Below are 22,664 nucleotides of genomic sequence, written 5' to 3'. Positions count from 1 at the left end.
TCCAGGAGATCCCCATCTGGCACAGATACTGCAAATGCCACTATTGCCTGTCTGGATCTGTACAAATCCAAATTCATCTTCCAGGATCATTCAACTATTGTAGAGATCAGTTCAGTAAACTGAAAAGGAGGACCCCAGAAGCAATCACACATACTGCATGTGAAAATGATAGTATTTTGATTTACTGACATAAATAAAATATACTATTTAGCCATATTTATTTTTATTTTATTTGTCTCATCTTTTTATATTTAATGTGGTGACTAGACACTAGGGGTCACAGGAGGATCGTGTCATACCGTTATGGGACACAGCTGGTCAGGACTCTTTCAGGTGACAGGTGCTGTCGAGTAACCTGGTGCCGGAAGCCCCATCTCCACCAGACGATGGAAGTGTGAACCCAGGAAGAGGCACTGGAACAACAGAGAAGAATCTGCTTGTGAGGAATACAGTGCCCTTGGGCTCTGCTCCTGCTCCATCCTACCTGTGCCCCATCCATCTCACTATGGATCATTTCCTGCCCTGCCTGAGCTCATGACTGAGGGGATCTGACATGTCTGGCTGCATGGTCACTGCTGTCTCATGTGGTTCTCGATGTAACAAAGCCCCGAACATAGAAGAGGTTGTTTTCAAAAGGAAATAATTCTCTATTGCACATGACATAGACTTGTTGCTAAATCCCATGGGTCTACAGTAGGATTCTCCTCTGAAGCCTTGCCTTAAGCACAAAGTTTCAGTTTTGATGTCCAGTTCCTCTATTATGGTAGACTCTACTAGTTTCTCTGGCCCAATAGCAGGACACTCACTCCCCTGCCTGCACCTGCTGCAAAGCCTTTCTGCTCTTGACCCCAAAACACTGGGTGACACAGTTCTCAGACCCATGATTATGGTGTCAGTATTCAGGCCTCGAGGGTCCCTGATGGCTTCTCTGGCTCCAAGTCTAGCAACACAGCCTCCATGACCATCTCTGGGTTCCAGGCTGAGGATGAGGCTGATTATTACTGCAGCTCACATAGGAGAGGTGGCACTTTCCACAGTGGTCCAAGTTCATGGGGAATTGAGACCCAAACTTGCCCTGGACTCTCAGGCTCTCCCTTGTTCTGAAGATATTTCCTCACCCTGTGCAAGGGGCTTCTTGCAGCACCGCCTTGAGACATCCCCTCTCTCAGCTCCTCTCCTTTCTCACAATGAAGTCCAAAAGGAAACGTGCTCTGTGGTTTCTCATTCATGACAGGGACAGCTTCCTGTTGCTTGTGTGTTTTGATCCTTGAATGCACAACTATTTCCAGCTCTTCAAATGCAGGCACACAGTGAAAAGGAGCTGCCTGACTAATGCATTTGCTGCTGTTTTTAGGGATGTTCTTGCCCTAAATGCATCCCCATATCTGACACTGTGCAGACCAACCTGGACAGAAGTCATTACAGGGAGTTTCCCAAAATTGCATCTTACTCAACCCTGTGTCCACCATGCTCTGGTGAAGATGACTCTCCTGGCTGGGCTACTCCTCTGCATCTCTGTTCTGAAGCAGTGACGACCACTGTGAGAAGATCTGAACATGTTTTTGAGGGATTAAGAACAAGAAGAAGCTGTTGTTTTTCTTTTCCTTTCCTTTTTTTTTTTTTTTGAGACAGTGTCTCACTGTTGCCCAGGCTGGAGTGGCACGATCTCAGCTCACTGCAACACCAGCCTCTCAGGTTCAAGCAATTCTCCCTGCCTCAGCCTCCTGAGTAGCTGGGATTACAGGTCTACACCACCACGCTTGGCTAATTTTTGTATATTTAGTAGAGACTGGGTTTCATTATGTTGGCCAGGCTGGGCTTGAACTCCTGACCTCAGGTGATTCACCTGACTCGGCCTCCCAAAAGGGTGGGATTACAGGCGTGAACCACTGCACCTGACCTTTTTTTTTCTGCTCCTCCTTTTTGCCTCAATACCTCAGGTTGCTGAGCTAGAGAGATTTTGAGTGACAGACTCAGTGTTCCCTCAAAATCCCCCTGTCTCACATCGCTGAGGCCCTGTCCTGGGAACTGCGTAAAAGTGGATCATCTCTCTATAGAATGGGAGTTTCCAAAATGGTTCCACAGGGAAGAGTCAACCTGAGTCCATTCCTTCTTCCTCGTTGATATCAAGAATTTCTAATTTCCATGGGCATCAATACTTCTGTAGCTGAAATCTTTATTAATCTACTAAAGGTCAAAATTCATTTAATAAATACTGAGACATTACCTGCATCCAATATTTAAATTTTATGAGCCAATTGGTAAACATAGCCATGAATATATATATAGCTTAGGCTTCATAAACTTTGATTAAATGGATTTTATGAAAAACAAAGTAAAAACTTTAGTATATGTGTATACTATATCAACATGTTTTGTACCTGAAATATCCACAAGAAAATGTATTTCAAAAGGCTAAACTGTATTTATTGTGTACTTTTGAATAAAAATTGCTTCCTAATAGTTAGCATATTAAGAGAACACGTGTTTGTGATCTTGTCACTTCGGTGCATCTGGAATTGAGAGCAGCTTAGTTTTGTGGTTCTGGCTCTGGGTTGGTCATGAAGTTGCAGCCAAGCTGTCAGGCCAGGCTGCATTCTGAGGCCAGAGCAGGTGGCCAGGCCCAGCCTGAGGGGGCTTCTACTGTCCCTAACCTATTTGGCTGATGTGGAAAAGCTCAAAGGAAAAGGAGAGAGTGAAGTGTAAGGGGCCTGTCCTGGTCCCCCTTGTCAAAGACCATCCCATACATGCACCATTTCTTATTCTTTCTTATTCTTTCCTGGGACATGCTAGGCATAGAGCACTAGCCTGTGTTTTGAGGGTGCCTGAAATAACAATGTGTAATAGTTCTCATTATTTCCTCAAGAAATCTCTGCAGTGGAGCTTTGGCCTTGTGAGGGAAGTACTATAGTCAGCAAGTGGTGAGGGTGGGAAGGTGAATTTGCAGATACCATCTGGAATGATTTCACTTTAGAGTTAAAGCTGGCAGGATATTCCCACATGTCAGATCTGAAAATGTGTGTGTCTGTGTGTGTGTGTCTGTGTGTGTGTGTGCATGTGTGTGTGTGTGTGTGTGTCTGTGTGTGTGTGTGCATGTGTGTGTGTGTGTGTCTGTGTGTGTGTGTGCATGTGTGTGTGTGTGTGTGTCTGTGTGTGTGTGTGCATGTGTGTGTGTGTGTGTGTGTGTTATAGAGAGAGAGAAAAAAAGAGAAAGAGAGAATGAGAACCAGACAGGTACAGAGAGACAATGACAGAGCTGCAATGACAGAGAGAATTAAAAGGGGACGCCAAGAATATTGAGCTGAGAAACTACTAAATGGGAGGTGCCATTAAACAGAATGGGGAAGAGTAAGTTTGAGGAGTGTCAGTGGCTCCGTGTGAGCTTACTAATTTTGACATTCCTAACCGATATCCAAATGGAGAAGTCAGACAGTGTTGTGTGTAGTCTAGTGTTATGGTATAGAAGAAAATACCAGAAAATGAATGATACAAAAGTTAGTAAGAAAGCAAAGGTAAGAAACATAAGTCAAACTTCATTTAAATGTCATTGTAGAAACTTGTAATTCTAACACCGAATAAATTCTAGGGCAGGTGGTGGCGTGGTATGGTGTTTTTGGGGTACAAGTCCTGAGTTTCAAAGCTTTGGTTTCTATACCCTTTGGAGATGACCCCTAGCCTCCTCACCCCTGCACACCTGCCAAGAGGAGCCTGTCCTGGGCAGTACCTCAGGGGCAAACAGCCGAGAAGCCCAGTTCAGCACAGACCTCCAAGCCTGGAGGAAGAATCCGCCTCTGGGAACAGGAGGAGCTGCTGGAACCCCTCCTCCCAGGCTTCTTTTCCTGCTCTCCAGCGCCTCTTGCGGGCAGGCAGACAACACCAGCAGCAGCAGTAGCAGCAGCAGCAGCAGCAGGCCCCTAAGCTCCAGGGCTGCAGCTCTGCCAAATGAGAGAAGCCTCTCTCCAGTGAGGCAGAGGAGCCCAGGCCACACACCCGGGTGTCTGCCTCCATGGCTCCCACAGTACCCAGTACTGAGAGCAGAGTAGCAGCTGCTGGCTGGGGCTGTGCTGGCCACCCCCTCTCTTCCACCTCTTGCTCAAGCCATGCTTTCAGCTCCAGGGCTAAGGCCAGTGGCTAGAGCGGGTGCCATGAAGTCAGGCAGCTCCTTAATGGGCTGGTCCTCCACAGGACCAGGGCAGGGGCAGGAGGGCTCTGGTGCTGCCTCTAGCTCCAGTTCTGTCCCTGAAGAAACTACTGGCCACCTCACCATGTGCCTGTGTCTGGTGGAACTCCAGAGGCTCCAGCTGGCCAAGGGCAATGCACAGATGTGGTCCAGATGGGAACATTGGTGAGGTCTGGCCTCGTAGAGCCTTCCCTGTCATACCTGGGGGTGCCTTCAGCCACAGGTGCCTGGGATGAGGAATGAGCCTGTGTGGGCATTGTGAGAAAAGGCTCTCACTCCGGGCCCTCCTGAAGCAGGAGCCTCAAGATGTGGGGAGGCAGCACGAGAACATCTTGCTCTCCTGATCATCTCCCACCAAGGGAGCGGGCTGCGGGGCTGTCCCTAGGATGTGGGTGCCTGGTTACCAGAGTTCTAAGTTCTTTGAGGGTCTGTCGCCAAGGAAGTGAAGTCACTTCTTTAAGCTTCCATATCCTTGCCTCCTTCCTTCCATAAGATCTACTCAGAACCCACTGGGCTGCTGGCTGCTCACCCTCCCCTCAGGTCAGCTCCTTACCTCTACACAGGTAAGCCCACCCAGGGCCTGCTTGTACACCTGCGCCTGATGTGCACCTGGGGCCTAGAAATCCACTTGGGGCCTGCGATCCAACAGGGGTCTAAACTTGATTAAAACACATTTTGATTATTCCTATAGAGAAGGAAAGGCCTTCTAGCAATAAGAAGCAGAGTTTCACATCAAATACGTAAAAAATGATCAAAATCTTATGAAGAAATGTATCAATTTTAATCTCTGAAATGTTAACTTTTTGATAAATATTTAAGTTTATAAGGAAAAATGAAACCATGCTGATAAAACTACAGTCCTAGGGAATGCTATAGAGTTTCTCGTGTGTGGATTGAATACAGAAAGGTTCCACCTACTTATGGTCACAATTTTCTACCTTAATCTTCTTGATCTTACGATTAATAGAAAAAATACCATGACAATGATGGTGATGATGGTTCAGGCACACAGCTGAGGTTTACTGATAGAAACATCAGGTGCTCCAGTTACAGTGCAGCTGTTCTTATTGGGGTGTGAAAATCAATCTTGTGTTCAGTATACATGGGAAGGAGGAGTACATGTGGGGAGAACCGCATTTCACTGGACTTAGGTTTTTCACAGAAGAGCTACAGTTTATCCTGCACTCTCCATTCTGTGGTCAAAAACCATGGAACAGAGAAGAGTATTTCAACCTGAGACTCAGTTACTAGAATTGCACCTGCACCTCCCTGCAACCATATATGCCACCTCTCTGTGCTGAACCAGAAGGGTTTGCATATGGCACAGACTGAGGCTGGACCCCATAGTTTTCAGCCTCCCAGGTGTCAGGTGTTCTGGGGTCACCCAGAGGATGGAAGCTCCTGGGTTCCCTCTTCTTGACCAGCAGGGAGCAGCAGAGCTGCAGCCAGAAGAGAGTCTGGGGCTGCCCAGGAGGAGCCTAAGAAGGAGGCCAACCCTGAAGGCTCAAGAGGAGTCCAAGGATCAGTCCTCAGTATGGAAGCCCAGTAAAGTGCATCCTATCCCCTTGAGCTGCAGTAACCCCATCCTGAGTGCTAGATTTATGCAGCGTTCACCCAGGACACTGACAGGAGACGGGAACATGAGGGCCTCACCTGGGAAATGCAGCCAAGGCAACTGGGCCCGGTGTCAGCCTAGGCAGCTCCTACAGGGCTGGGATTCCCCCAAGGTTGGGGTGCTCTAGGAGTGGGACACAGTGTGAGAAGATGGAGATCCCAGGGCCAGAGTCCTTCACCCAGGATGGCTGCCTGAGCCTCCTGCCAATCTCAGGCAGGGTCTTGTCCCTCTCTTTTCAGCAACATTTTGAGGAGCTGAGTCCTCAGTCCTGGGCACTTCAAAAGACTCCCCCACCCCTTCTCCCTCCGCCTTTCCTTCCAGTTCCAGGCATACTCTGGCTCAGGGGGCAGCTCCTGTGCTCAGGGGAGTCTCAGGGGGCTGGGGTGGCGCATTCAGGACCCTGGTTCCTGGATGGGACATCTGCAGCCTCCTTGAGGAGATGATCTCCACAGGGAAGGGGATTCTCACCTGCCTCAGGCCACAGCTCTGGCCACCAGGTGGTCTTTGGCTCATTGACAGGATACACCTCATTGCAGGGACCAGGGACCACCACACTATGGAGCCCACACCCTGTGCAAAGACTGTGTCCCTGGGATTCTCACAGAGACCATGGGGCTTCAAGTTGGATTTCCCATCAGTATTTCATGTAAACTTGAGAAAGCACCAGAAAACCACATTGGATGGAGAACCCTGGTGCTTTTTACCAATTTACATAAAGATTTCATGGGAAAGATAGATAAACAATGGCAGAGCTGAGGATGGCAATGGCTGGTCCACTGTGGGGAAGGGGATGGCCTAGAAGGATCAGTACCATGGGCGAAATGAGACCAGATGTCCTGATGACTCCACATGGGTGAGCGGTTCCTTACATGACTCAACTATTCTCACTGAAATAGGTGACAAGTGTCCTAATGAAACAATCCATCATTTAGATGAAATGACCAGGATGGGACATTTCCTCTAGCCAGGAAGACTGTGGACAAATTCATGAGCAGGGCTGGCCCAGTTCATCTGGATCTGAGACCCTCCAGCCCTCCAGGCAGACTCTGAAGAGGGGGCATCAAGAGTGGATTTAGGACTTAGCTGACCGGGATGTATTGGGGTTTGGGGACTCAGCTGTGACTTAGGGAAATGGGATCTGGTTGAATCATCAGACTGAGGTAGACATCCCTCAGCTGGTCTCTGGATTTCCACAGGTCATGACAAGCCAGTCCTTGGCCTGAATATCCTGGATCAGTCCCCAGAACTGCACAGCTTAAGTCGTGTCATTCTCTACAGAAAAACCAGTGGAGTGGACACCATGGAATCTGCACAGATTCTTTCTTCTGAGCTCAGCCACCCAGCACTGCTGGGAGCTTGTGGCAGCTGAGAGCTGTGTCTTCACTGGGAAGTGTGGCTCAGTTCAGAAAACTGCCTCCTCCGGGTTTATGCCCTTCCTCAGTGAGATTAGGTTTCATGACTACCTGAGGCCCACATCTCAAGACTCTGCCTCAATATAGGAGGACCTCAAAATCCGCCCAGCTCTACAGCTCCCTGAAGGAAATAATGAGACCTCACTGTCGGTCGGGGTCTCCTTCTGCCCAGTGTTGCCTCCCTCACCTCCTTTCACATCTTCTGTGAATGCAATTCCCCTTCTCAGAGTCTGCTTCCAGGGAACCCAAATTAAGATCACCAGCCATCCCCAACATGGGCCATGCGGGACCTCAGGAGGCCACTGTACACTGGAAACCTTACCCGTTTATTCCTAAATTAGCATTGTGAGTATCCACATGCCGAATGAGATCTGAGTGTTTCTTGCATTTGTATGGAATGCAAAGGGAGCCTGACTCACCAGGTGCTCTGGGTTCTGAGGGAGAGTTGGAGTCACATCTCCCTGCACAGAAACCTGGGGCATGAGGAGCAGCCTCACCCCATGCAGGGACCACAGATGCACCCACAGGGCGAGCTGCAGGATGGACACTGCCCACCTCCACCCTCCACACCCTGGGCAAAAAATCATTCTTTCCACCCCTCCTTCAGCCTATGAAAGTTGACACTTAAAAAGCCACCACAGCCCACACTTGTCAACAGGAAACCCATTCACATCTCCATCAGCCACACAATCTCCACAGATTCTTCAAAACATAATAACAGTAGCCATGCAAGGTATAGAAAATGTCTCCTAAATAACTGTACTTAGATTACATATGAAAGTGATACTATTTTTGATATGCTAGGTAAACAAAGTATATTATTTAATCACTTTCTTCTCTTTGTATTTCTAATGTGATGACAAGACATTCGGATTCCCATGAGGCTCACATCATATTGTGAATGGACAGTGCCGGTCTGCACCCCTTCAGGTTACAGGGGCTGTGGAGTGACCTGGTGCAGGAAGCCCCGTCTCCATCCATAGGACATTGGTGTGAACCCAGGGAGAGGCGCTGGTATAAGAGATGAGAACCCAGGTGTGAACCACCTGCTTGTGCAGGGGACTGAGCCTTCACTTTGAGCCAAATAAGCTTCTTTTCCTATCTTTAATCCTGAATAAGAGGGCTCTCTGGACCTCTTTTTGTTTTTTGGGCTTGTGCCCCTTCAAGTTTCGGGCTGCCTGGATCCCAGCCTGGGGACACTGAGGAAATCCAGGAGTCTCACACTGACTCTGTTGTATTTCATCTGCTGGGGCCATCCCAAACTGCTGAGTACCATTTCCTTTCCTTGGGCTCAAATAGCCGCTCTGTGCACTTGTCCTGGTTTCAGAGATGAATCTGACGGGAGGACAGGATAGTGTATGTTATATTTAAAAGGAACTTGAATCCATTAATATTTATTTTATTTTATTTTATTTTATTTTATTTTATTTTTTTTTTTTTTTTGAGACGGAGTCTCGCTCTGTCGCCCAGGCTGGGGTGCAGTGGCCAGATCTCAGCTCACTGCAAGCTCCGCCTCCCGGGTTCCCGCCATTCTCCTGCCTCAGCCTCCTGAGTAGCTGGGACTACAGGCGCCCGCCACCTCGCCCGGCTAGTTTTTTGTACTTTTTAGTAGAGACGGGGTTTCACCGTATTAGCCAGGATGGTCTCGATCTCCTGACCTCGTGATCCGCCCGTCTCGGCCTCCCAAAGTGCTGGGATTAAAGGCTTGAGCCACCGCGCCCGGCCTAATATTTATTTTAATATGAAACATTAGAAGAATTTTGTCACAGGCAATGGGGAAAGAGGAAAGATATTAAAATTATTTTGAGGAAAAAAACAATAAAGTATTTATGGAGTATCTGTGTGTGTCTTCAGCATTGCCGGGTGGAGAGAGGTCAGCTTTAGGTTGCTCTGAGGATGTGCTCCGATGGGGGAAACCAAGAAAGAGGAAAGATGCATTTCTGTGACTTGACACATAAATCACAGTAAAATGGAAACAAATCTTTCAATAAATCAAACATTCACAATAAATATCACCCTGGTGCACACAGAAATGCCTGTTAACAACTTTCCCTTCGTCCTGCTGGCTCATATTCCCATAGATCACCTGTGTGCAGAGTGGACTCTGTGGTCCCCATTTCTCAGGCTGAGAACTAGAGGCTGGGAAGGACAAGTCACCTGCTCATGAGTGGGAAGGGTAGGATTGGGGGCAGAGGACTCAGGTTTAGGACTGCGGCCCTGGTCGGTGCTCCTGTTCCCTCCACAGAGTCCCTCCTACATGTGCCGTGTGGATGTGGGTGCACTGCCTGGGGTGGCTGATGTGCTCCAGGGATTCAATGTGACAGATGCTTCAGCACAAAGCTTGTGGGTGGGGGTGGGATGAAGCTGCAGCTGGGGAGATTAGAGACCAACGCCCCCTGGCAGAGGGGTCCACAGGATGGGCAGTCCCATCTCCTGACAGTAGAGACAGCCTGGAGGTGGGTGCCAAGCAGAGGGCTCTGCACGGTGTGCCCAGGCTTGGAGGGTCACAGAGATACAGTCACCACACAACAGAGACCCTGAGAGCCAGGAGCTCACTCAGGAAAGGGATTTCAGCAGATCTTTCTCTCCTGAGCAAATCACGTACAAAATAATTAAGTTCCTGCCATCAGAATAGACAAACAATAGATTTTCATCTCCTCAGCTGAGCCCCACTGTCCAGAGAAGCAGAAGTCTCTGAACTCAGGCCCAGGTGAGGGTGGGGTGAGGAGAGGAGCTCAGGATGCAGATTTGCATGGAGGCCCCGCCCTCCTCTGAGGCAGAGGGGATAACACAGGGCTGGGGCAGGTCCAGTGCTGGGGTCTCAGGAGGCAGCGCTCTCGGGACATCTCCACCATGGCCTGGGATCTGCTCCTCTTCACCCTCCTCACTCAGGGCACAGGTGACACCTCCAGGGAAGGGGCTTCAGGGGCCTCTGGGCTGATGCTTGGTCTCCTGCTCCTCAGGCTCACCTGGGCCCAGCACTGACTCACTGGAATGTGTTTCTCCCTCTTTCCAGGATCCTGGGCTCAGGCTGCCCTGACTCAGCCTCGCTCAGTGTCTGGGTCTCCTGGACAGTCGGTCACCATCTCCTGCACTGGAACCAGCAGTGATATTGGGTATTATAATGCTGTGTCTTGGTACCAACAGCACCCAGGCAAAGCCCCCAAACTCATGATTTATGAGGTCAGTAAGCGGCCCTCAGGGGTCTCTGATCGCTTCTCTGGCTCCAAGTCTGGCAACACGGCCTCCCTGACCATCTCTGGGCTCCAGGCTGAGGATGAGGCTGATTATTACTGCAGCTCATATGCAGGCAGCAACACTTTCCACAGTGGTCCAAGTTCATGGGGAACTGAGACCAAAACCTGCCCTGGGCTCTCAGGCTTCCTCCTTGCCCTGAAGATGCTTCCTCACCCTGTGCAAGGGGCTTCCTGCAGCGCGGCCTTGAGAATTCTCCTCTCTCAGCTCCATGCCTTTCCACCATGAAGTCCAAAAGGAAATCTGTCCTGTGGTTTCTCATCCAGGACAGGGACAGCTTCCTGATGCTTGTGTGCTGTGATCCCTGAATGTGCAACTCTTCCTAGCTCTTCAAATGCAGGGACAGTGACAAGGAGCTGCCTGATTGCTGCAGTCACTGCTTTTTTCAGAAATGTCTTCACCCTAAATGCATCAGCATCTCCCACACTGTGTGTAGAATTTTAGTCAACTACATTCTAATGGTTATCCCCACAAATTTGATCTTAGAAATAACAGTGCAGTGAACAGCCTTATGTGGCCTCCTTTGAGTTCCTGTGTGAATATGAGCATAGGATTCATTTCTAAAAGTGAAATGGCTGTGTCAGAAAGATGTGTGCTTGTAATTTTTACCCACTGTTGTCAGATTCCCCTCCAGAGGGGTTCTTCCAATTTACAATGCCAGCCGGAAGTACTTGTTCAGAGTACATTGTTGAAAGTGTAAATTTTTGCCAACCTACCAGACTCAAAAATGTTACCTTGCTATAGTTTTATTTTTTAGTCTCCTGTTCTGCTTATGTTTGGGCCTTTTCAGAAACAGTTCAGTAGTTTTTCCTTTTTTAGGATTTCATAAACTTTTTCTTGAATATCCAGATAAGAAGAATTTTAGTCTTTGAGGCCAGGCACGGTGGCTCACGCCTGTAATCCCAAGCACTTTGGAAGAGTTAGACAGGTCAATTGCTTGATCTCAGGAGTTTGAGATTAGTCTGGGCCATACAGTGAATCCTCATCTCTATTAAATTAAAAAGCATTAAAAAAATTTAGAAAAGAATTATTTTAGTCTTTGTGGTCCAAGAATCAACTTTCAATCCTAAAGTTGATTCTCAGGTACTTATAGCATCATTGACAACATAATCATTTAAAATGATAAAAGTCACTATCTCTCTGGACCATACAAAATCAAGTGTCAGGCCAGCGATGGTCACAGGATGTGTTTGAACAGTCACTGGTTTGTAGATTTGTCTGAGGATTGAAAATTCCACCAGCATGCAATCTAGGTGGGGATCTCTCTGTGAGGGTCACTGTATTTCACCTCCTGTATTAGGCTGAGGTCTTCCACTGGATAAGAACATGCTCACATCCTCTATTTGATGGGCTCATGGGTTTGACCAAGACAGCCCCGTGTCACAGTCACATAAATTTTATCTGCATTGCTTGCTCTGAGTTTTGGGAGAGCTTTAATGTATCAGGAATAGACTCCTCCTAAGGCAAAAGTCTGAGGGTGAGGGAGAGGCAGGTGGGCAACAAAGCTTATACCAAAGCTAGAATATCCAGGGCAGGTTCAGAGAGAAGGGTCCTAATATCAGCATTTGACTGAAGCCAAAAACAGAAGAGAACATGCAAGTTCTGAGAATAAGAAATAAATAAATAGTTTAAGTTTTGAATGTATTGAGTATTTTTATACTCCGTGAAAATTCTAGAACAGAATTTAACAATGGCATAAGGAAGACAGCTTGAGATGTTAAAAGTATAAAGATCCCAAGCCAAGTTGCCAGAAGAAGAACAGGACCTTTTTGGTGGAAAATGTTTATGCTGCGAACTACCTTTTCCTATGAAATTATTTTTTAGGAATAAGGAAACATCCTATGGAATATTCTTCTTTCCTACACTCAAGACCACCCTCACCCCACAGGGGAACCTCAATATCAAATAGAAAAAATAACGCACTTTTGTATAACCCTTAGGAGACTCTTTATTTGCACAGCAAAATGTGGATGCTTAATGGTAACATTGGAAATAGTAGTTTAATATACATATGTGATGAATTTTCTTTTGACTATACCATTTCTGTTTCCAATATATCTTTCATAATAGGGACATCCTCTGTTCTTAAAACAATTTAACTGATGTTATTTTTTGTTCTATTTTCTGTATCAGCTCTATTTTTTACCAAACACCGGCAAAGATGTTCCATGGCTAATGATTATTAAATTCAATTTATGCTTATCTGCTTCTCTCCTCCAACCATAGTCCCTGGTTATCCTGAGCCTAGGTCATTGCAGCTGTGGCCTTAGTATTCTATGAGCCCATTTGACTTCCCCTTGTGCTCAATTGACTGACCTGGAGGAAACAGTAGGGGATTCCCCTGCTGTCTGTCCCCAGGGTCCCTTCCTTTCAGTGGTACCAGCCCAGCCTTAATGCCCATCCATCTGTGCCTGCCCAGTCAGGCCTCCATGCTGCCCACTGTAATGGCCACAGGTCAAAAACTGATTGTCAGTCTTGAGCAGATTGTCCTGACTCTTTCTGCAAAACTGAGCATCTCACCCAGCACCAGGACATCACAAGCAAGGCCAGCTATAGGAAGGCAAGCAGGAGAGTAATGTCCATCACAAAGGAGTTCTGCTGGGACACATTCTGGTGACGTCTCTCAGAACGGTTCAGGTGCCTGCAATTGCAGGCCCAGAGAACAGGACTGCAGGCTGGAAGATGTGATCCCTTTCTCCGGAACACAAAACAGTGCCATCTGTGCATGTGTGTAAATGCATATGCCTGTGTGTGTGCATGTGTGTAAATGCATATGCTGTGTGAGTGTGTGTGCACATCTGTACATTCGCATGTTGGTGTTGCCAGGGAGTGCTGGCGGTGTCAAATGTCCCAGACTCAAAACTTTTCTATTTTTCTCACTTACCTTCTCCCTCAGACGTGCTTCTGGGTTAAATGAGTTCATATGTACAAGGCCCACAAACAGGCAAGGCACAGGCCATAGTCACTGCTGAGTCAGTGTCATCAAATATTGTTATGCTTATATAGAACCTTGTCCAGGATGGGCCACATGTACACACCTGTCTGGTCCTGACAGAGCAGCAGAAGGGGACTGAGACACAACAATGGCCAGGGCCCTGGCAACACGGAGACACCTTCCCACCCTGTGAGCTTCACAGACAACCGTGGGTATGGGATACTGGTATTCCTTTGAGATTGTTCAAATAAGCAGAGACAATCACTCCCCTATGAGACTTGAGAAGAAGAAGAATTCCAATGAACCAGCCCCATGAAGCCCACACTGAAGCCTGCTGAGTTCTCTCCAGTTGAGCGTGATGGATGGAGCATTTTCATGGGGACTTTTGAGAGTATGGAGAAGATCTGAGGAAACCACGCTCAGCTGTGGGCTCTAGAGACAAAACTCTAGGATGTCTCCCCATGCCTAGACCCTTCGCCTGCCACCTCTCCTCACTCTTTGCACAGATGCTGCCCCAGGCTAAGCCCCCACAGGACCCTAAGCCTAGTCCTGACCCTGAGCTCAGCCCAGGTGATGCTTCAGGAGATGGGACCCTGAAAATGAGCCCCAAAGTCTCCTCAACCTGTAGGCTCTGTGGTTTCCTAAAGACTCAGTTACCCCCAGTAGAGATGGCCATGACACACCTGTCCCCACCTGCTCAGGAGACAGTGGAGCAGGCAACAGTGCAGAGAGAACCAGCAGGAGCCGGGCCAGGCCCTGCATCCAAAGCAGCCCCCAATTCCCACAGATTCTCCAGCTCTACCCTGGGGTATATCCCCCACCTTCTGCAGGCTGAGGTGGGCTCCTCAGCATGGCTAGGCTATGACAGGGGACGTCAGTGTGTTCACAGGACACATCCCTGAAGCCCCCTGGCCCTGATGCCCCCTCCCTCCCCACCCTGATTAAGCTCTGCCCCAAAGTTCCCAGGTTCTGAAATCCAGACACCTGGGTCAGCTCCTGGACTTGCCCCCACTGCCCTCTGTTCTCCTGAGCCACTTAGTCTCTTTGGGCCACAGTGTTACCTGCTGCAAAGTGAGGAGGCTTATACTGAGCTGAAGAAGCCCTTTTCTTCATTCCAAATTAAAAGACAGAAGAGCAACGAATGTCATATTAATTAAAGCCTGATGAGGGGATGTCATTCAATGGGCTTCAGTGGGTTTCAGACATGGAACTTCTTGTCCTTCCTCTGCAGGGATTCCAAGAAAGGGGCTGAAAAGAGCTTGTTTTCCGTATGGTGGGAACAGCAGCCCTCAGCTGAGAATAAGCAGGAGAGTCCCAGTTTCATCAGGAAAACAGACTAGACTAGTGTAGAAATCCTCCCGGCACAAGCTCTGAGAAGTGTGCAATGAAATAACCGTACACGTGAAATTGATGGTGCCGACGATGGTGATGTTAGCTCACAACTAAGTTGCAGTGCAAGAATCATGCGGTGATGGCGATGAATCATAGCTGCTCTTACTGGGCGGGAGGTGCAACAGTTTGCTTCCTAAGTGCATAGGAAGCCTGGATCCCTGTAGGATGGCACACGCGTCTCTCTAAACATCGAAACCTTTGCAGAAGAGCTTCTGTTAACTCACTCTAATTAGTCCTGACTGAACAAAATCATGAGAGAAGGGCATTTCAACCCTGTGACACTTTTATAGCAATTGCACTTGCCCCACCTCTCTGCACTGCAGGTGCGACCTCTCTGTGCTGGGCTGGGCAGGGCAGATTGGGTCACACTGGCACAGAATGGGACTGGACTCTCTCGTCCTCAACTTCTGAGGCGACAGGTGCTGTGGGGTCACCTGGAAGAAGAAATCTCCTGGGCTGAGTTTCCTCCACCAGCTGGGGGCAGCAGAGCTGTAGCCAGGAGCAGTCAGGAGAGAGGCTGGGGCTGCCCAGCTGGGGCAAAGAGGAAGGCCAGCCTGGGGTTCAATAGGTGTCCAAGAGTCAGTGTTCAGACTGAAAGTGAAGACAGTTCATCCTATCCCCTCAGGTTATAGTGACCACGTTCTGAGGGTCAGACTCATACAGTGTCACCCAAGGACACCAACAGAAGCCTGGCACAGTGAAGGCCTCACCTGGGAAATGCAGCTAGAAGAGGCTGAGCCCAGGTGTCAGCTTGGGCAGCTTCCTCAGGAAGAGGATTCTCTGGGAGACGTCCCGAGGTCGAGGTGCTCTAGGAGGGGGCACAGTGTGAGAGCATGGGGCTCCCAGGGCCCGAGTCCTTCACCCAGGATGGCTGCCTGAGCCCCCTGTAACTCTCAGGGCCTTGTTCTGTCCTGTCCAGCAGTGTCCTGGGGAGCTGTGCCCTCTGTCCTGGGCACTTCCAGATATACCGGCCCCCTCCTCCCTCTGCCTCTCCTTCCAGCTCCAGGTGGACTCTGACTCAGGGGGCAGCTCCTATGCTCAGGGGAGTCACAGGTGTGTGGGGTGAAGCATTTTGGGGCTTTGATCCCTGCATGGAGCATCCTCAGGAGCATCCTTCAGGAGATGCTTTCCAGAGGAACAGGGCTCTTCCCCTGCTTCAGGCCACAGCCTTGACACTGGCGCTGTCCATGTTCAGTGATGGGACAATGACCAGGAGCCTGGCTGGAGTAACCAGGGACCACCCACCCTCTGGAGCTCACGTGCTGTGCAGAGACCATGGGGCCTAAAGTTAGATTGTCAGTCCAGCGTGGCTTTCTGCTGCTTTTTGCAAGTTTTCATAAAACATTGATGAGAAAAACATATATAAATTCTGGCTGAGCTGAGGGTGTCAATGCTAAATCTCTTGTGGCAATGAGGAGTGATGTAGAAGGAGCAGCACCATGGCTGAAATGAGACCAGAGGCCCTGTTGACTCCACAGGGGTGTGTGGTTGCTTAAATGACCCAACTATTCCTACTGAAGTAATTAGCAAGTGTCCTGATGACACAGCACAGCATTTAAATGGAATGAACAAGAGGGGACTGAGTCTGAGGGACCAGCAGGAGGAAGATGATGGGTCCCTGGTCCACCTGCTGCTGAGTCAGGTGTCATCATGATCTCTCAGCAGAGGCCAGCTCAGCCCCATGGCCAACCTCCTGGAAGGCCCACAGCTTTGCTGAACTTGGCCCAAGACAGACCCCAGGTCAGCGAGGTTTGGGACAGTGGTCATGAGATCAATTCCCAGAAAGGTGACTGTGATCACAGGGCTTGAAGGCTGCAGCTGATTTTCTAATCTGAGACCCTGCTTCTTCCTCCTGTCGCCTGTGCTGCCCCTGCAGCTGGTTTGAGTGACATCTCTCCAGCAGGAGTCTCAGAGGATGTAAATTTGCATAAACACTAAACACTGACTGCCCCAAAAGCCTGAGAGGGAATAAGAGCGGCCTGGGGAGCCCAGCTGTGCTGTGGTTCTAGGAGGAAGAGCTCTGGGTGTCTCACCATGACCTGGACCACTGTTCTGCTCCCCTTTCTCACTCTCTGCACAGGTGCTGACCCCTGGCCCTGCCCCAGGCTCAGTCCCCACAGATCCCAAGTTGAGCCTACCCTGAATCCTGAGCAAAGCCCAGACACAGCCTCTGGGTGGGACTCCTGGGAATGGGTCCTTCATCTTCAAGCCCCCTCTCCTGTTCTTCTTTGCAGGCTCTGAGGCCTCCTATGAGCTGACACAGCCACCCTCAGTGTCAGTGTCCCCAGGACAGACGGCCAGGATCACCTGCTCTGGAGAAATACTGGCAAAAAAATATGCTCAGTGGTTCCAGCAGAAGCCAGGCCAGGCCCCTGTGCTGGTGATATATAAAGACAGTGAGAGGCCCTCAGGGATCCCTGAGCGATTCTCTAGCTCCAGTTCAGGGACAACAGTTACCTTGACCATCAGTGGGGCCCAGGCAGAAGATGAGGCTGACTATTACTGTCAATCAGCAGACAGCAGTGGTAATCATCCCACAGTGACACAAGCATATGGGGAAGTGAGACATAAACCCCTCCCTCTCTATTTCATCCTCTTCTGTGAAATAGAAGAGGGACAAAGACCGTGGACAAAGCCATGAGCAGGATTGGCCCAATTCAACCCAATCTGAGACCCCCCAGGCTGCCCTTCCCTCCAGCCCTCCAGGCAGGCTCTGCAGAGGAGTCAGTCAGGAATGGATTTGCACCTTGCAGGATCAGGCTGTCCTGTTTCTTTGCCTGGGGTTTGAGTTGTTGATGGAGAGTCTAAGCGGAAAGACAGACACAGGGAGACATCCATGCAGGCATATCCAGAGGGACGTGGGGAACTCTCAGGTCTCAGTTCAATACAGTCATTGTTGTATCCCCTGGGAATGCATTTCCCCAGTGCACTAAGACCTCTAGACCCACAGAGCCTGAGGTCAGGAGGAGAGGATGTTAAATTTTTGCTAATGGATCACTAAAGGCATTTTTGAGTGGAGCCACTACAATTTACTCCTTGATTCTGGACACATGGATCCTGACTGTGGGAGAAAGAGCACCATATATTGGACACTGCTGCATAGCACATGCCCCATTCTGGAAGGCATTGCCCAACCCTACACATACTTGCCACTTGCCTGGTTCAGTCATGGAGTCTTCAAGTTGTCATTAAACCATTCATATATGCCACATGCCTCAGAATGTTGGGGACAGTAGTAAGACTCTTGAATGTCATGAGAAAATGCCCATAGCCCTTTGTTTGCTGTGAAATGAGTTACTTGGTCAGAACCTCCTGTGGAATACCATCATGATGGGTGTGTCGTTCTGTAATCCAGAGATAACAGTTTTGGCAGAAGCACTTCTGTCAATGAAAGCAAATCCTGTGTAGAGTAAATGTCAATTCTAGTAAGAAAAAGAGCTATCTCTGCCATGATTGAAGAACTCTAATGAAATTAATATCAAGCAGGCCCCTGACTGTTTTCCACAGAGAAGGTCATCCTGTAGGAATCTCCTTATTGGTCTCCGCTGTTGACTGATGGTCACTCCGCAGTTGCTTCAGCCAGGCCAGCTCCAGTTAGTGGAAATTCACATTGGTGAGCCCATTGTCAGCCTCTATCCCTGACACCATGGGCACTTTTTTATGGATCCCATTGGACAATGACAGGAGTGGTTGAGGGACGCTGCCTGGTGTCCATAGAACAGGTTACTCTACTACCTGATTAACAAAATCACTTCCTTTTCACATCACACTTGGTGAGTATTTGCATATGGAAAAAAATTCTCATGCTTTCTGCCCACTGGAGGAGGTCTACCGACACATCTCTACCCAGACAATTTTGTGATCAACATTCTTATTGTGTCTCTCCCAAGCCCCTGAATATACTTGACCATCTTCCAGGACCCTTCACAGCCCACGAATTAGGAACCTCTGCCCATCTCTTTGCAGGTGACATGAACCATTTTCACTGTTTAAAATTCTGCTTTAAGGAGAATGTTTTTCCACTACTACTGTTCAGGGATTCTCAGAGGCCAGGTGGAGTACAGTATTGTCCACACCAGTAGTGGCTGCGTGTCCTGTAGAAACCTCTGTAACCCCAGTGTAAGTGCCTCCTTCTAGGCAGCTGATCTCAGGGAGCCCCTCAGGAGGCCAAGGCTATAAGCTGAGAGGATGGCATGGCCCAGGGCTTGGGTCATGACTATTTGGCCAACTCTTCATGCAACTTACTTGGGCCTCATAACCTAGTCCCTCAAGTCACAAATACATCCCTGCCATGTGACTGGGGAGCTGCTGGAAATGGTCACCCAGGAGTATGGCTCAGAACAAACCTAGCATATCAGCAACTTGGGCCCCATGGTGAGCTGTGTGGCCACAATCACACAGAACCCCTGCTGAGGCTCAGGAGCCCTCACAGTCTTTCTCAAATGGAGCTTTCTGCTCATTCAAAAAAATAATAGATAGAGGAGAGCTGCTCACCTGCTTCCAGTCTGGGACTCTAGGACCACCTAGACCACACCCATGATCTTGTGTGATTATTCTGATTCCTTTTTGGCTCAGCTATGCGTTATGGCAACCAAACCACAGTGTCACTGACCATAAAATGCCAATCCTTGGCCCCCACCTACCCTGGGATCCCCTCAACCACATCTTGCTACCCAGTTAAAGTTTCAGCAACACTAAGAAAAATGTATTTTTATATTGAGATAGGAAACATTAATTATTTCTTTTTTTTTGAGATGCAGTCTCGCTCTGTTGCCCAGGCTGGAGTGCAGTGGTGCTATCTCGGCTCACTGCAAGCTCCGCCTCCCGGGTTCACACCATTCTCCTGCCTCAGCCTCCCGAGTAGCTGGGACTACAGGCGCCCGCCACCTTGCCCAGCTAATTTTTTGTGTTTTTAGTAGAGACGGGGTTTCACCGTGTTAGCCAGGATGGTCTTGATCTCCTGACCTCATGATCCGCCCATCTCGGCCTCCCAAAGTGCTGGGATTACAGGCTTGAGCCACCGCGCCCAGCCACATTAATTATTTCAATTGTGAAAAATTTATAAGGAAATAATGTGAAAATATTTTAAAAGACATTTTACAAAGGGTGAAAGACCCTCCATTAAACCACTCAATATATTACACTGCAATTGGCCTGCCCAAACCCTGACTTCAGCTCTGGGTTGGGATCTTCTGTAAATGGATCTTTCGTCCTCAAGTCCTCTTCTCTTCTCTTTTCTTCTCTCCTCTCCTCTCCTCTCCTCTCCTCTCCTCTCCTCTCCTCTCCTCTCTCCTCTCCTTCTCCTCTCCTCTCCCCTCTCCTTCTCCTCTCCTCTCCTCTCCTCTCCTCTTCCCTCCCCTCCCCTCCCCTTACCTCCTCTCCTCTCCTCTCCTCTCCTCTTCCCTCCCCTCCCCTCCCCTCCTCTTGCCTCCCCTCCTCTCCTCTCCTCTTAGCCCTGTGCCTCCTACATGCAGAGACAGCTGGTCTTAGTGTTGGTGGCCCTGAGACTGACAACCATGATCACATGCACTGGAGATAACCTCAGGATAAACATGCATTTAGGAACCAGCAGATGCCATGTCAGGCCTCGTGCTGGTCATCTAGTATAACAATAAGTGACCCTCGGGGACCTCTGCCCAATTCTTAGGCTCCAAATCAAGGAACATTGCCACCCTGATCATTAGTGGGGCCCAGGCCCTCAATGAGGCTATTACTGTGCTGCAGATAATAGCAGTGGGAGCAGCTGGCAGGGACTCATAGTAACACAGACAGATAAGGAATTGCACAGAACTGTCCCACCTTGGCCTGGCTCTCATTCTCACCTGCCCTCTGAGCAGCTATAGGTCAGACCTCAGGGTCAGGTGTCCTCTCTGGTCCTAACCTGACCCCTGCAGGGCTGGTGATTCTGAGTGGCTTCTGTATCCTCTCAGGGCCTGCATGTGTCCAATGAGAAGTGGACAGGGGGAAGCTGGTCAGAGCTGCAGGGACCTTTGTTGGGTTTGTGGTGTACATCAACAGTTTAGAAATCCACACAACAGCACATGGCCCCAGATGTAATCATACATCATGCAGGGGAGGAGAGAGCTGTCACAGAGGGCACAGTCCTGTGGAATTTCTCTTTTCCTTGGGTAAAACCAGTTCAGTGGAAGCCCTAGGGGCTGTGTCTCCTCTGGTTTCCAGAGGAGTTGACCCCCACATTCTGATAGGGTGCTTGAGGCCTGAGGAGCACTGGAGACCCAGCCCCTTTTGGTCCCAGGGTCCTTTCTGTGCTGATATTTCACAGTAACTGAAGAGGAAGCACAGACACTACCTTTCATCCCACCTGGGGACAGTGTTTGGGGCACACTGACCTCCCAGGGTCCCCAAAGTCCCATCACCTTCCCCAGGTAGGTCAGGCCTGACTGGATGTGCCCCCAGAACCCTGTTGGTGTAGATTTTATCTTTGGGCTCTGGGCTGCTTTCTGAGGAGCTCACTAAGAAATCCTGGATGCCAAGCCTGGGACCTGCACCTTTGCTTCATGGCCCAGGACTGCAGCTGTGAAGGGAGGATCCCGGGTGAGGGTGGTGCCCTTTCCCAGGAGAGATGTCTGATTCCAGTCTCTAGGGCCAGGCTTATTGGGATTTCTTTTCTGACTTGGATGTCTCAGTCTTTATTTCCTTCTTTAAAAGTACTACCGGTTTAGGGCGACCCGTTTTGGTCCCCTTCCACGTTGTGGAAGCTTTGTGATTTCACTCTTCACAACAAATCTTGCTGCTGCTCACTCTTTGGGTCCATACCACCTTTTAAAAAAAAGTACAACTGGTTTAATCGTGAAATCATGTGTATACACTAAAGTTTACAGCTTACTGTCATCAGCACATATATATACTCTTTCAGGATGCGACAACTATGGACACTGTCTGGGGTCTCTGTCTCTCTCATTATCACAAGTGAGAATACTAACAGCTCTCTCCTATGCAGACCGTAGTCATGTTTCCCAGTTGCACAAGAATGTCTCTTACAGTTGTTTAATTTCCTTACCAACCAGGACCCTTAAGTTTCCCATGCTGATATTTGGTTGCTATTTCTCTCTGATCCAACATTTTTCAAGCAGTATTCCTTGGAACCCAACAAAAGTTCCACAAGAAAACTCAAGTTTCTGATGCACTGTTGGACCAGGTTCATTGCATGCAGTAGGACCTTGCTCAAGTGATGAATCCATTTGATGTTTTCACCAGCAAGGGGAAGGGCGCTATGACTTTTGGGCACTGGGTTGATAAAGGGGAGATAGCAGCTGATGATGGCCCTCCCTACCCACCGATGTATGTGTGTGGGCAGGACCTATCGATGCATTTAGAAGTTGAGGGAACTGTGTATCCTGCAGATGGAATTTCCAGAACTGAATCTCCATCACCCAGCCACTAGCATTCAGCAGGTGCTCTGTAAGAAGAAGCCCTTCACTGCCAATCATGGCCATTACACAGGTGAAGGAGAAGATGACTTTTAACAGCCACTGACTCTCACAGTAAACTGAGGTGGAAACTCAGGTTCACAAAGTGACTTTGAGAGAAGAGATGGAGGAATCAGGTTAATTAGTAGCAGAAGGCTTGCCCAGAGCAGGAACAACACAGGGTCGGTGAGGACCTAGGGATGCCATGGTGTGGAAGGAACAAGGCCTGAACCAGGAGCAGGAAAGGGCATGGGAAAGACCATGCGCCACATATGATGAGTCAGCACGTGGAAGGCACAGCAAGTGTTGCCCAAAGATTTTATGTAATAATCTGGCAAACAGCTGCTTCTCTATCCAGACTGATGAGCCAAAAAATGTTACTGATGCATTGCTGTCACATGTGAACATGCTGTGACGTGTGGTGACATTCAAGGAAACCTGTTCT

At 49.0% G+C, this 22,664-nt stretch overlaps 2 protein-coding genes, 1 non-coding gene and 1 pseudogene across 5 annotated transcripts in view; 3 read left to right on the top strand and 1 right to left on the bottom strand.

Moving 5' to 3' along the window:
* LOC114670549 (immunoglobulin lambda-1 light chain-like) overlaps positions 1 to 22,664 on the top strand; it is a 349,019-nt gene that overhangs the window by 66,731 nt on the left and 259,624 nt on the right. The window lies entirely within an intron of this gene.
* The window catches only part of LOC106996055 (immunoglobulin lambda-1 light chain-like), an 801,838-nt gene that overhangs the window by 538,306 nt on the left and 240,868 nt on the right, over positions 1 to 22,664 (top strand). The window lies entirely within an intron of this gene.
* Positions 3,726 to 4,267, bottom strand: LOC107000542 (uncharacterized protein C2orf27A pseudogene; annotated as a pseudogene).
* MIR650B (microRNA mir-650b) lies at positions 10,016 to 10,110 on the top strand. Its single transcript, NR_032670.1, has one exon. It is a non-coding gene; the product is annotated as a microRNA mir-650b (primary transcript).

This window comes from Macaca mulatta, chromosome 10 (assembly GCF_049350105.2).
Source record: "Macaca mulatta isolate MMU2019108-1 chromosome 10, T2T-MMU8v2.0, whole genome shotgun sequence".
Taxonomy (NCBI): Eukaryota; Metazoa; Chordata; class Mammalia; order Primates; family Cercopithecidae; genus Macaca; species Macaca mulatta.
Note: the sequence above shows the minus strand (reverse complement) of the source record. Positions and strands in the feature narration are given on the sequence as shown.